A 15,249-nucleotide genomic window follows, 5' to 3' on the forward strand; every position below is an offset into this window, starting at 1 on the left:
CAGCAGATATTGTATCTCAAGGATATTTAGTTGTGGAGCTTGGCGTGGAGCATCACTGTGGGTTTGCAGACTAGGATTTTTGAAGCTTTCTGACACGTTTTGGCCAGCCAACCCACAAATCACTTTATCAAAAGAGTTAGACCTGCTAGAGAAGCGTAGAACTGCAATTACAATTGTTGCTACTCTTGCTAGCAAGTGATATATATTTTTAACTTCACGAAAATAGAATAACTTTCACTCGTCCTTCTAACATTTCATTTGTTTATTCAAACAACTTAAACAACTTAAATGCGAACAATAACGAGCAAATTAAAACATTATGTTGTGCTGCCGCTTTTCGACTCTTTTTTCCTTGAACTGTATCGACGTATCGACGCTTTGAACCAGGGCTGCGACCTATCGATAACTACTAGGCAACAGAACATATATTCAAATTTTGTATTTAATTCACAACATTCCGCCCACCGTAAAACTACAAGGGAGTTTTACCAACATCTAGAACCGATAATTTAGATACGGGACGCTTCAAAATACCAGTTGATGTTTTCACCTCCGCTAAACGTATTATTCCATCCCTCGTTGGAATGGTGCTGATTACAACGCAATTTTTAAAACTGCCTCTCGGCTGATTGTCCTCACATATGATGACAACATCTCCTATTTGTATAAGCCTTCTCTTGACGTTCCATTTTGTACGTCTTGTTAGTGTTGGCGAATATTCTCGTATCCAACGTTTCCAAAAGTTATTTTTTAATTGTTGAGAAATCCGATATTGTTTCTGATGCGGATACTCGCTAGTATCTCCAGGTGTTTGAGTAAAGTTTGATGTTCCCAGTAGGAAATGATTCGGCGTTAGTGGCTGTGGATCGTCGAAGTCGACTGCGACATGTGTTAGTTGTCTACTGTTAATGATATTCTCTGCTTCAATGAGTAAACTTCTCAAAGTTTCAACATGTGGTGCCTGTTGCTTTAGAGTCACCGCCAATACGCGTTTCGTTGCTTGAACTAAACGTTCCCAGCAGCCACCAGAGCCATATATTTGGGTTTGCTGGACAATTGAACTGCCATTGAATAATAAGGGTATAATGGTTTTGTTAAAAAAGCACTGTGCGCTACCTTAGCCTGGGACAGCTCGACTTCTCATTCGCTCGACTCTGCGGAGCTCCATCATCACTGTGGCCGCGAAGGTGCTTGTTAGTTCCCAAGCTTCCTCCGATTCCAGCATGGTGTTGACAATGTTGTCCGCTCTGATGGAACGGCCCACTGCCTCTTCCAGACGACGCCTCTCCTCCAGGAACCGTCCACATTCGAAAAGAATGTGGTTGGCGTCTTCCACGTGCCCTTGCTCGCACCAGGGGCACTCGTCAGATTCCTCGTGGCCGAAGCGCTTCAAATAGCTCCGAAAGCATCCATGTCCCGAGAGGATCTGCGTAAGGTAGAAGTTTACCTCGCCGTGCTTGCGGTTGACCCATGGTTCAAGCTCCGGGATGAGCTTGTGCGTCCACCGCCCTTTAGCTGAGCTATTCCAATTTCTTTGCCATCGTGCAATGCTGTTCGCCCTGATAGCGTTGGGTCGCGCAGGCGCGTGCGAATTTCGCTCCACGGCTTCGGCGACCAAGTACTCCAGTGGTACCATACCAGCTATGACGAGCGCCGCGTCATCGGAGATAGTCCTGAAAGCGCAGGTGACTCTGATTGCGCTCAGTCTGTAGATCGCGCAAATGCCCCGGCTGTAGCTCGGCGTTGCCATCGCTCTTGACCATATGGGCGCAGCATAGAGGATGACGGACCTAATGACGCTCATTAGAAGGAGACGTCGTTGCTGTTGAGGTCCCCGCGTGCTACGCATAATTCTCGAGAGAGCTCTACAAGAATCAGCTGGCTTTTTTTTGCACATACTCTAAGTGTTCGCGGAAAGTTAATCTTGTGTCTATCATGACACCAAGATACTTTATCGTCCTCTTTGACGCAATGGTGACGCTGCCGATCTTTATATTGGCAGTTTCCACTCTTTTGCGACTGCTGACTAGGAGAACTTCAGTTTTGTGTGCTGCTAGCTCGAGCCCAGCTCCAGTCAACCAGCTTCGTATGCGATTGATACTTTCGCTGCACATATCCTCTGTATCTTTGAGATCCTTTCCTATGGCTACGACAGCCACATCATCAGCAAAGCCAATGGTGTGCGCACCTGTTGGTAGTTCCAAGCGCAGTATGCCGTCGTACATGATATTCCATAGGAGAGGCCCCAGCACTGAGCCTTGGGGTACTCCAGCTGACACTGTATGAGTTTGGGGACCCTCACTCGTATTGTATACCAGTGTTCTTCCTCTGAAGTAACTCTTTATTGTTTCTTTAAGATATTTAGGGATATTATATTGTGACAGCGCATTCAGTATCATATCCCAACTAGCTGTATTGAAGGCATTCTTTACGTCCAGGGTCGCAATAATGCAGTATTGCTTCGTCCCATGCTTCCATCTTGTGCCATGGATGGCGGAGGTGGCCAGACCAACAACTTTGTTTAGCGCATCCGTTGTTGACCGGGCCTTCCGGAATCCAAATTGGTTTGGTGACAGGCCTCCGGCGCTAGTAATCGCAGTCTCCAGTCTGGAGCAGATCAATTTCTCAAACACCTTTCCCATGGTGTCTAAGAGGCAGATCGGTCTGTATGAAGATGGCTCAGCTGGTGGTTTGCCAGCCTTGGGTAGCAACACCAGGTTCTGACAGGCTTTCCATTTTGCCGGGAACGTCTCTTGTATTAGACATTCGTTGAATAATTCAGCGAACGTATTAGGGTGCAAGGCGAGGGCTAGCTTTAGCGCACAATTTGGGATCCCGTCCGGCCCTGGAGCAGTGTTGGTTCTATGACCCCGGAGAGTTAATATAATTTCTTCCTCTGTGACTAAAACAATTTCAGTGCTCATTGAGCCCTGATCAGCAGACTCGGACCGAGGGGCGCGAATGGAGCTTAAACTTTCTGGAAAGAGCATTTCCACAATCGATTTAAGCTCCAGACGATCCGTAGGCTGCCTGCGTATAGTCTTTTAACTACTATCTCATATGCCCTGCCCCAAGGGTCATATTCGGCTGAGTCGCACAACTCTAAAAAACATTCTCTATTGCTTGCCCGAATGGCCCTCTTCAACTGTCTTCTAGCTGCCTGGTAAGCTAATTGTTTCTCTAAAAACGTAGACCTACCGCGAGCCCGTTGGTCGCCTGTATATGTGAGTGTGTATGTGAGTGTGTGTGTGCGCGTGTGTTTATTTGTATGTGTATGTGCGCGTGTGTGCGTGTTTATGTGCAAGTTACTATTGAAATATCAGTTGCTCGAAGGGTTCAGGGGATCTCGTAGTCGAGCAGTCTCGACTAGAGCTTTCTTACTTTTTATTTATTTCTTTTTATTCCCTGATTGAAAATGGTAAATCAGGTTATAATGGTTTTGTTAACCGTGGCGTGGCAGAACCCACAAAGTATATATATTATTGATCAGGGCGACAAGCTGAGTCGATTTGGCCCTGTCCGTCTGTCTGTCCGTCCGTCCGTATGTATGAACGCGTCGATCTCAGAAGATATAAGAGCTAGGGACTTGAAATTGTTTTTCTTAGGTCCGTGTATATCACGCGCATATCAAGTTTATCACTAAAAATCGGTAACTACTTCCGATATTTTATTATCGAGTAAAAACCTATTCATTATATTCAATTATAGCGCCTACACCTTTAAAGCTAGAGCTTCCAAATTTTTTATGTAGATTCATGTCTATTTTATATAATTATATAATTTATGAAATTTACCCCTCACCCCTAAATTCGACCCCTCACCCTCACCTTTGTAAAAGGCGTATTTCAAGTAGTAGAGTCTTGTGCTTTGGAATGTACATACAGCGCAGTTGCTGCTTACTGCGCAGTTAGCAGAGCGCGTTCTAATACGTACGTGTGTATGTATGTGTGCCTAAAAAATTTGCAGAGTGATTTGAGTATCAGACTAGAGGGTTCAGGGTATCTCCTAGTCGAGCAGTCTCGACTAGAGTCTTCTTACTTGTTTCTAATGCTACTGTTTGAAACTGCCGAGTTTTTTTGGCAACGCTGGCTCCAATCATTTACGAAGGCACAAATAAAAGCTAATACGATTTAATTTAGCCTATTCTTTTTTTATTATTTATTTAATGCTGAGTCTGTGGTAGCTGCTTAGGCAAAGTTATTTTGATGCGAGAGTGACAAATTTGTAGATGTTGCGCGAATGTAGACTATTTTTGTACAGCGTTTAAAAGAATACAAGGAGTATGCAATTAACAGAGCAGCCGAAAATTACATATGTATCAGTGTTATGCAGTGATGTCAATTTTTGTTTTTTTTTTTTTTTGGAAAAAAATGCAAATAAGTCCGGAAAATACGAAAAAAGGATGGAAATAAAAAAAAAAGGACAGAAAACAGGACACCATTTTTTTCATTGTTAATTTGTGTTTGTTTTTTTATTCCAAACATTTCAAGTATGCAACCCGTAGTATATTTTATGCTAAAGTTCTGTTTAACTGTTCGGTAATGTTAATTAATAGAAATCTGTTGCATCCACAACCGATCAACTGAAAAAAAAACCAACCAACTGGGAAAATATGAACACGATTCGCATTCATAAAAAAGGACAGATTTTCGGAATCCGGATAGGGGATGTTTGATATTTTTTCCGGACAAAGCTCTTAAAAACAGGACAGATCTGTCCGGAAAAAGGATAAATTGGCATCACTGGTGTTATGCTTCGTTATGAGCATGAGTGCACTAATAGAGAATGAGAGTGACAAAGGCAAGATTAACTTAAGAGATGCGCCGAACATCCTCCCCCTAAAAGACCATGACTTTTAACAGGAGCATCAACCGGAAGGATGCACAGCTTATTGACAGCTCGATGTACGCAGAACAGCAACTCTCGCGGCTCCATCAGCTCTAGCAATAACCCGGGCTAATGGCCACTTCAAAGGTGACAGGTTTTCGTCTTTCACGCAGACGACATCTTTGATTTTGACAGAAGGCCGTGGGGTGCGCCATTTTCCACGGTGTTGTAGAATGGTGAGGTATTCGTCAGTCCAGGGCTTCCAAAACAACTGCTGTATGTATGTCATACGTTGCCAGTGATCGAGACGATTGCAGTCGATGCAAGATATATCTGGTTCGGGGAAGCCGATGAGTGGTCGGCCAATCAGGAAATGTCCTGGAGTGAGATCGCCAAGATCATCGGGATTTTCTGGAATTGGAACAAGAGGACGAAAATTGATTATAGCCTGAATTTGGCACACCAACGTGCACAGTTCGTCGAAGCCAAAAGCTGCCGATCCCATAGAGCGATATAAGTGTTTTTTAGCGATCTTCACTGCTGTCTCTCAAAAGCCGCCAAAATGTGGCGAAGGAGGAGGTATGAGCTTCGATTCGAAGCAGTTGATGTGAACTTCATTGCGATGTTCCTGGCTCAACAATAAAAACCTCAGATCCGCCAACTAGTTCTGTGCACCCAAAAAGTTGGTTGCGTTGTCTGACCAAATGCATTTTGGAATGCCACGCGTACTAATGAAACGCTTGAGGGCGCCTAAGAGCTCCTCTGTTATTAGCTTGGCCATAGGCTATAAAACGTGCTTCACTTCCCAAAATTGTCAAACATCAAGCCGAGCGCTGTGATTGGTATTAACCGAAGCTCTTTGAGTTGCGATGAATGACAAGAGTTTGGGGGCCGATTGCCCACCACCTGATATGATTCAGCCGAGTTGAGCTTTCTGCAAAACTGGCAACCCATAATTTGCCCAATACACCACAGCTCACAGAAAAGACTATAGAATACGGGTTTGATCAAGTTGCAACTCTCTCGAGAGATTGCTGTATGTCGCCTGTGGATGTTATATGAGCTATGGCGTGCAGCAGGCGCACTCAAGTGCGCACTCGTCACTAGCTCGCCGGATTGTCGGGGTTCTTCTCCACCTATTCTGCACTATTGCACCTTAACACATTTTAGTTATAGTGCGCTTCAGAAACTATATTTTCGAAGTGTCTGTATTGGATCTATGCGCCGACACGCAATATTAATTTTGTAAACATAACCATGAACTCGACTGACAGAGAGACCCACCCTACCTTGAAAATACTGAAATAAAGTGGTATCGTCCTTATTCAAGTCCCTAAAGAACTATATTACTTCTTACGTTACAATTTTTCTTAAGTTCTACAAAACTTTAACTCTAGTGTTACATTTTGCTTCCATTATAAATTAATAATCTTCTCATTATACCCTGAACCCATTGAAAATGGGAAATCAGGGTATATTGGTTTTGTTGAAATGTATGTAACAGGCAGAAGGAGGCGTGGCAGACTCCACAAAGTATATATATTCTTGATCAGGGCGACGAGCCGACTTAGCCCTGTCCGTCTGTCTGTCCGTCCGTCCGTCCGTATGTATAAACGCGTCGATCTCAGAAGATATAAGAGCAAGAGACTTCAAATTTTTTTTTTAATTGGTGTATATAGCGCGCGCATATCGAGTTTATTACTAAAACACGATAACTCAATCCGATATTTTTTTATCGATAAAAAGCCTTATCGGAAATCAGTATAAAAATTATATCTCCCACATCTTTTAAGATAGAGTGTCCAAATTTTAAATATATATTAACCCGCATTTTATACAATTTCAGTTTTTGTTAAAATTTACCCCCCACAGTTAAATACACCCCATCACCATCATCTTTGTAAAAGTCGTATATCAAATACAAGATTTGTGCTTCGATATATATACGATATACATTTAAACATTATGATTAAATTCTGATAGTTTCATTACGATCGTACGTCTAGACATTAAATAAGCTCTTATTTTATTGACAACACTGCAGCGCAGCCCAAGCGCAATCGCTTGTATATGTGCGTGTGTGTGCTTGTGTTTGTTTGTATGTGCGTGTGTGTGTGTGCGCATTATTACTGAAATATCATTTGCTCGAAGGGTTCAGGGAATCTCGTAGTAGTCTCGACAAGAGCTTTCTTACTTGTTTCTATTTTAGAGCACTTATAATATATCATTTTATTTTTATACCCTGAACCCATTGAAAATGGGAAATCAGGGTATAATGGTTTTGTTGAAATGTATGTCCGTCCGTCCATCCGTCCGTCCGTCCGTCTGTTCGTATGTTTGAACGCGTCGATTTCAGAAGATATAAGAGCTAGAGACTTCAACTTTTTTTTAAATGTCAGTATATATCACGCGCATATCGAGTTTATCACTAAAAAACGATAACTCATTCCAAACTTTTTTATCGATAAAAAACCTTATCGAAGATCACTTAAATAATTATATCTCCTACATCTTTCAAGCAAGAGTGTCAAAATCTAAAATGCATATTAAGATGAATTTTACACAATTTCGTTAAAATATACCCCTCACCCCTAAATCCACCCCCTCACCATCATCTTTGTAAAAGTCGTATATCAAATACTTGCTTCGGTATACACATACAATTAAACATTATGATTACGTTCTGAAAGTTTCATTACGATCGTACGTTTAGAAATTATATTATTCAACAAATAAGTTGTCATTATATTGCCAACACTGCAGCGCAACCCAAGCGCAATCGCCTGTATATGTGAGTGTGTGTGTGCGCGTGTGTTTATTTGTATGTGTATGTGTGTGCGTGTATTTGTTTGTATGCGTGTGTGTGTGTGCGTGTGGGTGTGTGTGTACTAACTATTATTAAAATATACCTTTGCTTGTAGGGTTCAGGGGATCAAGTAGTCGAGCAGTGTCGACTAGAGCTTTCTTACTTGTTGTTTTATAAAAACCTTTTCAGAGCAACACACGTAGTCTGCTCTGGCAACCTTCGCTGCACTTTCCGCATTAGCGCATCAGCTGACGCACTGCGCTTCATTCGGGTCCATGACTTAAACTGTTTTGTTGGGCTTGCCCTAAGTTATGACAAGGCCAGAAATCTAGATGAGGTTGTTCTACATTATGGTAAGGGTTGTTCTAAAGATATCAATTTTTTTTTTATTCTTTTGATTGTTGAAGTCAAGGTCTCTCTTTTGGCCATCAATGGAATCTTATATCATAATATGCCGTTGAGAGTTCGCTCAGTGTTGGTGAGGGTGTCTTATCGTCGTGGTAATCTTTTGCGCAAATCAAGACGTTTATTTTATGGCTGCGTGCAAATTGACCGCACGAGTTAAAAAAAAAAAAGCCGACTACTCGCAGTCTTCGCCTTAGTGATAGCTCTAGCTATTGAGCTAAATCAAAGGTGGTCACCTAAATTAAATGCATAATTAGCGAGTTACAAACACTTGCACTTTAACATACCGATTGTTTAACTATTGAAATGTTTATTACTAGCACTATCCACTGACATACGCTTTTTATAAAGATATAATATTTTATACCACGTTTTGCTTTATATGTAATTTGTGCTTTGAACGCGTCTGATATCGTCAAAGGTCATACATTATTATCCGTTCCCACTATTGGTAATTATACTTATAATTCGGATTATGTTATTTTATTTCAGCCACTATAAGACCAGCTCCGAAGTGAAGATCAATCCGCTGTGACTTATAGAATAAGGGATCAGCTAGCTGTATATTTGAGGGTATGCTCCAACTATTAGTAGACATTGAAATTCCAGGCTGATTGTCAGTAATCGTCTGGGCGATGATTGCGGTGATGACAGTTGAATAGTCTGAAATCCGCGATTTCAGAACGAGATCGACAGAGAATTCTTCAGTTGAGAAATTGGCATCTCCAATGCCAGAAACTGCAGCAAGCGATTTTTTTTTTTTTAAGCTGAAGCTTATTTGCGAGGTGAGGTGACAAAGTGAAGTTAAGATTTTGAGTCTAAGAGTACACGACACGGAACATGTGGCTAGAAGCACAACATCAGACGAATGAGGCGATATATGAGGTTGAGGAAAAGAAAGTGACATTGCAACCATGGCAGAGGGATTGTTCAGGCATGAATATATGAATATACGATGATCGTATACATGCCTCCGACGCACTCAGCGACTAGCAGGTAGTGCGCTGTGATAGCGATAAGGGCCACATGTACGGACTGCATAAATATAAATATATAAATATATAATAAGGAGACGAGCGCTGAGCCTTACAAACTCAGCGATAGGATAAGAATAGCTAATAGACCAACGCGGAGTCTTACACACTCAGCGATAAGATATGAATATGTAATAGCCCAATGCTGAGCCTTACACACTCAGCAATAGATACATTAGATTTAAGGGTTGAAATTATACATGAGTCTGGGTATATAAACCCAGGCTCAGAAGAATAAAGATCAATACGAAACTAAACACCATCATAGTCAAGTGTATTCGTTCAGGGATGTATACCATTTGTTTGTTGGACAGTGTTGGATGTAAACTACTGATTTTAATGCAATCAACTATGGTGCTTCGATGGACAAGTGCAGCAGGTACTAGATTGACAATCTTTCCACTGATGTTTCTTTCTTAGGGAATTTAGGCACAGAGCGACTCTCTTGGCCTCCTTATGTCGTGCAATGGGTGGCAATTGCTCAAAGCGCTTACATTGAAATATCATGTGGTGCGTGTCTTCTTTGAAAAGTCTTGGTAGAAACAAATGATTTTTTTAAATGCGTACTCACGATCTTCCCTGAATTGCCAATCTGACCATCCTGCCAAACTTGATCCACATTTTGAAGCATTCAACACCGCTCTTGCAAGAACGTTGACAACTTGGCTCTCGATGGTAGTTCATTAGCCAATAAGCATTCCTCCCATTTGGCCTGAGTTTACTTGTTCAATTTCTGCAACAATGCTTGCACGATTATACAATCAGCAACTTCTTCCCGGGATGCCAGATAATGTGAGATGTGGCCTTATCCGTCAACTGCCTTAGCCTGCCCACAGATGCATCTGCCTTCTGCCTGTAAAATAACAAGTTTATTATAAAATCGACGTTGAAGAATATCTAGAGCGACGATATACTTATCCTTATTTATTTCCAATACGCTGATGGTATCCAACGCAGAAGGATCGCAGATGCTGGAATTTCTCAATTGAGCTGAGATCAGAGTCTGCATCTATGATCGTTTTGAACATAGAGAAAAAGTTTTCCCACTCAGTATATTTTACACTAAACTTTGGCAATTCCAACTGCGGCAAACGGGACCCATTTGCCATAATGCGCGCTGGATGAGTATTTGTAATACTTGTATAATGCGTCGAAGAAAGCTGTTGATTTGGTCGATGTGCATGTGAGCACAAGCAGCAGCTCACAAAAATTAAAATTTTTCGCGTTCGAGTGCCGTTTGTTCCCTTCTGTGTGAAGAGTATACCTAACTCTTCAAACCGTTCGCCAACCTTGTACAAAATATTTGCGTTTTCGTAATTATTTGTGAGAAGGGAATGAAGCGTTGGTGCTCCTAATGAAAAAGTTTTCGCGACGAGCGTGCACACGCACACTACAGTTCCTTGCTACATATATATTACCATTAGTTTGCCTGTGTTCGTGCGAGGGCCTTGCTGCCTGTAGCAATTTTAGGCCCTAGCATTTGAATTTGATCGATCTTGAGGAGTGATTGTATGTACGCATGGGCTGTGATGCTAACAATTATGGGAGATCAGTTGTAGAAGCATTTGTATGCCTATGTGCCTTCACTTGTGCGTGTGTCTACCTAAACTTAGAATTGTGTGAACGCATTTAAGTTCGCTTTTCATATAAAAACTGGAACATTTTGTTAGAGCGCTCGCAGCGCACTGACTTTGTCGTGCAGTATTTTCACTGCTCGAGCCTCAAGAGACTAAGCTGTTCAGGCACGAACCTAAGGATTGGATTGGTGATCATTTCGTCAAGAATATTAACAATTATCAAATTTGTATTTGTCCTGTATATTATTGAGATTTCCACAGACAGCAATTCCGGAAGTCACACACTTGGCCCCCCGCAGAATGTTCAGGCATGAACATATGAATATACGATGATCGTATACATGCCTCCGACGCACTCAGCGACTAGCAGGTAGTGCGCTTTGATAGCGATAAGGGCCACATATACGGACTGCATAAATATACAAATGAAGACCAACCCTTGCAACCCCAGAGTCAGGTTACGAAGGAGACGAGCGCTGAGCCTTACAAACTCAGCGATAGGATAAGAATAGCTAATAGACCAACGCGGAGTCTTACACACTCAGCGATAAGACAAGAATATGTAATAGCCCAATGCTGAGCCTTACACACTCAGCAATAGATAAATTAGATTTAAGGGTTGAAATTATACATGAGTCTGGGTATATAAACCCAGGCTCAGAAGAATAAAGATCAATACGAAACTAAACACCATCATAGTCAAGTGTATTCGTTCATGGTCCTTCGAGCCGGATGAAGTATTTTAATACTTTGATGTAGTCCACAAGGAAAAGTGTTTGTGTTTAGTACAAAGTTAAGTTCTAAATAATTGTAGATTTGTGCATTGGCTTACCAACCCAAGCTGTGAGTCGAGGCACAGCAAGATCAGCCTAGTTATCGAAACAAAAAAACCTCCAACGGGAAAAGCCAATGGATCTACAATAAACAAACAACTGTGTCGTCAACCATCAATATTTAACGAGAAATATTTGATGACATAATGGCAGAAATCAGGACCAAAGTTACCGATCACGCCATAGACACAGACCAACTTTATAGCTGAGAAACGAGACCGGAAACATCAAAGCATGAGATGTTTTTATTCGGTTGGTCGAGCCCAATGGTGAAGTTGCTTAACCTTTTGGACAAAAGAGTTCAAAGAGTATGGCTGCACATTGAAGAAGTGCAGGCCAACATTGAGCTCTAGACAGCAAAGAAACGCTAGAGTTCCTCTGGAATAAAGTCCAGTCAACGCTTACCGATTTGGAGGTTAAATATGATAAGCGTGTCCATGAAATCGATGGCATAGACGCACTGGAAGTCAAAGTGTACACAGTGTCTAAAAGGCTGGAAAGAAAAATAAGTGCACTGCAAAACATAAAAGAAGACACTCCAAAGCGACAGAAACCAACACTTCCTTACTTTAATGGAAGTCCTAAGGCGTGGCCGATGTTCTTCGATCAGTTCACCAAAATAATCCACAACAGAAAGGATATCAGCGACAAAACGAAACTGCTTTACTTGCAAATGTATGTCAAAGGAGAAGATGTACAAATGATAAGCAATTTCGCAATGGGAGTAGGTAACTACAAGTTAGCGTGGGACTGTTTATGCAGACGCTACAAACGTTATTTGTCAGTGGACAAGGAACTGCTGAAGAATGATGATGAAGGCAGTATCCGAAATTACGTGAGCACCTCTGATAACAGTGACGAGATCACCGCTGATGAGATGCTAGCATCTCAGGCAGCTTTGGATGCAATTGTGTTCAAAAAGTGCGATTTCAACCCGCCGGCAAGCCCACACATGGGAAGAAATATAACTAAATCTACAGAACAAGAAAATAAAGTTCAAGTAGTAACAACAAAAACAAAGCTGGGTGAAGACAAGAGACCAATAAAGAAGATCTGGGCTCCACCAACTCCGATATTGGATTCGGAGGGCATAGAAGATGAGGACGAGAATGGGATTTCTGCCACAACTTCGACATCGACGTTGAGTATCGTTGAAGATACATCAACAGATATCCAATTGGAAGTTCGACCAATGGATGATATTTCCACAGTTGGCCGCACGACGGAAGAGCAAACTTCTGCGGAGACTGCAACAGCGGCTGGATGTGCAGCTGAAGAGAACAGCGACAATACCGACTCAAACTCTCCAGTGATGACCACAGCAGCGCTACCAACTGTGGACACTAAAACTGCAAGTACAATTACATCGGAAAGGGAGGCTTTGGCTTCGGCAACAATGAAACGATTGACAACTTCCTCAACAGATGCACTCAGATATACTAATGTAACAAATGATGACACCCAAAAGCCGCGGAAGTTCTTCAAAGAGGCTCGACTTCACTTGGCATGGGAGCCGCCACCTAAGCAAAAGTCCAAGGTCCTGGTGGCACACTCGGTTTATCTAGATGTCACACTCTCTGGGCCCCGCAGAATGTTCAGGCACGAACCTAAGGATTGGATTGGTGATCATTTCGTCAAGAATATTAACAATTATCAAATTTGTATTTGTCCTGTATATTATTGAGATTTCCACAGACAGCAATTCCGGAAGTCACACACTTGGCCCCCCGCAGAATGTTCAGGCATGAACATATGAATATACGATGATCGTATACATGCCTCCGACGCACTCAGCGACTAGCAGGTAGTGCGCTTTGATAGCGATAAGGGCCACATGTACGGACTGCATAAATATACAAATGAAGACCAACCCTTGCAACCCCAGAGTCAGATTACGAAGGAGACGAGCGCTGAACCTTACAAACTCAGCGATAGGATAAGAATAGCTAATAGACCAACGCGGAGTCTTACACACTCAGCGATAAGATAAGAATATGTAATAGCCCAATGCTGAGCCTTACACACTCAGCAATAGATACATTAGATTTAAGGGTTGAAATTATACATGAGTCTGGGTATATAAACCCAGGCTCAGAATAATAAAGATCAATACGAAACTAAACACCATCATAGTAAAGTGTATTCGTTCAAAGCCGAACCAATAGAAAGTTGGCTTATCTCTTATGCATATATTTTCTGCGTTGAAAAAGTTTGTTCTATATTTATTTATTTAATTAAATGCTATTGACCAAACTGAAGCCAACTAAAAGTAAAACAGCCTAAAAAAAATACAGGACATTCTAAAAATTGCGATTGATTTCTGGATTTTCTAGCTGTTATTGTAGTTTTGTCAGATGACGCTCTGTTATTAGCGTATTGTATATTAGCACTAACCAGAGAACACATAGACTAGACAACTAGTGGAAAGCTTTTTGCACGCTTTTTCTGGGACTTTAGCGCCCCAGACTGCTTTGAATTCGATCGGCGAATTACTTTTAGGCTCGAGCAACGAAAATATACGAAAGCACAATCATTTCGCTTCACGCGCTCTACCGAGATGGTCAAATGTTGAACAAAAGATCCTTCTATGCTCAATCTTTCCCTTGCTCTCTCTCTCTCTCGATGCTCTATGCTCTCTCAAATGTGTATATGTGTGTATGCATGTGAGCACAAGCAGCAGCTCACGAAAATTGAAATTTCTTCGCAGGAAGAACCCATGCCTTCCCTTCTGTGTGAAGAGTATACCGAACTCTTTAAACCGTTTGCCAAGCTCGTACAAAATATGTATATGTGTCTTCGATATTACTTGTGGGAAGGGTATGAAAGCGTTGATGCTCATAATGAAAATGTTTTCGCGATGAGCATGCACACACACAGTCTTCGTTGCTACATGTATTATGAGCATTTGTATGCCTGTGTGCGAAGCTCTTGCTGCCTGTAGCAATTTAAAAGCCCAGCATTTGCATTTGGTCAATCATGAGAAGTGCTCACATACATACATACATATGTATATATGTACATTTGATTGTGTGTACGCATGCGATGCGATGGATTAGCACTTGTAGAAGCATTTGTTTGCCTATTTGCCTTTACATGTGCGTGTGTGTATGTGCATGTGTGTATGTGCATGTGTGTATGCATGGGACATGAACATTGGCGTGTGCCTACCTCAACTTAGAATTGTCTGAATGATTTTGGGTTCGAAATGAAGAGGCGCGCTTATACATACATATGTATGTATGTATTTATGTAAGTAGCTGATTAACTAAAGTGACAAGTGCATATGCCAATTATTTTTAGAATTTCTTTTTTTATTGTCATGCACCTGTATATGTATGTAAATATATGAACAGGTAAAAGGGATCGAAAATCGCATCCCATTTTGTATACTGAGCTTAATGAGGTACTAAACTTTTTTTTTTAATTCCTTCTGATAGCCAACCCACGATCATTAAAATTAAATCCAGGTGCTTAAATATAAGCGCGAGTTACCCGCCAGTAACTATACTACACACATACACATACAGTATGAGTTATTCGCCGGTCACAGTGCCACAAAGAATTGGCATATGCACTTGTCACTTTAGTTGTTCAGCTACTTACATAAATACATACATACATATGTATGTATAAGCGCGCCTCTTCATTTCGAACCCAAAATCATTCAGACAATTGTATGAACGTGGCAAACGCTTTACAAATTTCGGTATACCCTTCACTTAAAAGGAAAGAGCTGGGATCGCCGCGAACAAAAATTTCAATATCTA

The 15,249-nt window shown here is 41.6% G+C and overlaps 1 pseudogene; it reads right to left on the reverse strand.

The window, feature by feature from the left end:
* Window positions 1-5,193: 5,193 nt before the first annotated feature.
* LOC149091994 (uncharacterized) lies at window positions 5,194-10,845 on the reverse strand (annotated as a pseudogene).
* Window positions 10,846-15,249: the final 4,404 nt, after the last annotated feature.

Source organism: Drosophila navojoa, chromosome 3 (genome assembly GCF_054131105.1).
Source record: "Drosophila navojoa isolate 15081-1374.11 chromosome 3, UAZ_NAV_1.0, whole genome shotgun sequence".
Taxonomy (NCBI): domain Eukaryota; kingdom Metazoa; phylum Arthropoda; class Insecta; order Diptera; family Drosophilidae; genus Drosophila; species Drosophila navojoa.